Source organism: Penaeus monodon, chromosome 27, assembly GCF_015228065.2.
Source record: "Penaeus monodon isolate SGIC_2016 chromosome 27, NSTDA_Pmon_1, whole genome shotgun sequence".
NCBI classification, from domain to species: Eukaryota; Metazoa; Arthropoda; class Malacostraca; order Decapoda; family Penaeidae; genus Penaeus; species Penaeus monodon.
Window position 1 is genome coordinate 10,695,238 of NC_051412.1, and position 1,936 is coordinate 10,697,173.

General features: G+C 38.2%; 1 protein-coding gene across 2 annotated transcripts in view; it reads right to left on the reverse strand.

The window, feature by feature from the left end:
- Nucleotides 1-1,205, reverse strand: part of LOC119590568 (forkhead box protein L2-like) — a gene marked incomplete at its 3' end in the record, with an annotated part of 75,433 nt that extends 74,228 nt beyond the window's left edge. For both annotated transcript variants that reach the window (XM_037939236.1, XM_037939235.1), the window contains 1 exon segment: nt 726-1,205.
- Between the last annotated feature and the right edge of the window lie 731 nt (nt 1,206-1,936).

The following is a 1,936-nucleotide window of genomic DNA, read 5'->3' on the forward strand; positions in this document are numbered from 1 at the left end:
GTAAAACGTTGCCTAAAATCATTAAAAGTGATTGTAATCGAGAAAATATAACCATTAAATGATGGTTGGTTTTATTTCTTCTGATTCTTCCGACGCATTTGTTGCATAAACATTTATGTTCTATATCATCAAAATCCTAGCTTTCGGTGCATGAATAAAACATTTTTTTATAGATTGTGTTTAACATATATTAATAGTTTTACACTTTACCTTGCTTGCTGTCGACTTGTTTACGCCCGCCGTTATGATGTAGAAGTTCTGAATCAGGATATACTGGTTTGTAAATTAGCTTATGGAAAAAGACGTGCCCAGCGTCCAACAGTCGGGTCACTCGTACAAAACCGCCACAGATTCGCAAGCATGTATCAACTTTGATATCAGGGTCGCCACAACACGATATAAATTTTACTCAAAAAATTACAATAAAGAATTAATGTTTATAGTTGATTTTGCACAAGGGATGTTTTCGTTACAGAATGTCTCTACCTCGCAGACGACCAGTACGGAAGACAGCCGTGGTGACCTGAAGCGCCAATTTTATGACAATGACCGTGTGTCTTGCGCTGAGAACGCTCGGGAGGCCTCTCATCTATAGAGATACCGTAAAGTAGACTGACGAGCATAATGCAAAAATAAAATATTCACAATGGAAAGGGCAACATACAGCAAAGAAGCCCACTGCGATCACTGTTGTCATGATGCCGCTAATAACATATTTTACTAACCTGATGCTGTGAAGTGTATCAATTTCCTTCTTGCTTTCGAGCACTTTTAACTGTTGTAACTCCACAATATCACTTTAAAATGTATCTGCAATCAACAATATTTCCTTGTTCCTTGATGTAAACACTAATAGCACAGCAGAACAGTGGTTACACTCTTTTACGTAAACACGTTAATATCCAAAGTTGTCAACATAATGGGTAAAAGACAGGTAAGTGATAATTCTTGTGGATGAGTCCTTCACTTTCGATCAGTACGTGCTTATAAGACTGCAAATTTATCAGCTGTGAACATGTAGTGCAGAACAACCGGTACTTTATTTCCTCTTTTCACGAATGGCCAGACCAGTTAAAAGCACACACATTCAACCAAAAAATACGTCCGCTCACGACGGCGTTACCTTCGGGAGTGCCTTGGATGTTAGGGCGGCACTCTGGCTTGGCACTGGGATTTCTTACCTCATAATGAAGATGTCAAGAACTAGCGAAGTGCCAAGATGTGGGCGGAGCTGAAGTATCGTTCAAGAAAAGAGCCTAAGACGTTTCGTTCACTGTATCTTCAAACCTAAGATGTATCTATTGATAAGGTAAATAAGGGATAATCTGAATTCTGTTCAAAACTGGAGTTCAGTAGCCAGAAATTAACCACACTCATTTTGCATCTCTATAGCACTGAAAATATATCAAAACACATTATTAGAACTCGAAAAAGAGACAGACACATTGACGCTCTGAAATCGCAGCAAAGGCTCCGATTGGTTGCTTGGATGCGAGCTAATTGGTTAAACGTCCCGGTGACTGAGCTGGACCAATCGCCGCGAAGATGGGCGGAGCCAAGATGGAAGAACTGAACAGACTCGTGCATTTCTCAATTATTTACTTTATTCACTCGGTTATTTACTGTAAATCTTTCAATAAACGAGTTTAAACACACCTGTAAACTATAGATTCTTTCTTGTAGATGAGTTTGTACCAGGTTCGAACTAACTAGAACCACTGAGCAGTGACTGATTACAAGGGTAACCTAATCATCCTAATTACAAGTCACAAAATGACTCTACGTGTAATGAACTGACATGCATTCTTAGTTGCACAATCTAATCTACAATCTACTTAATAGATATTACATTATGGATGCTGCTGAATTATTACAAATAATATATTTAATCACTGACAAAAATGGTTAACAATTTCGTGTCTATATTATTTTTTCC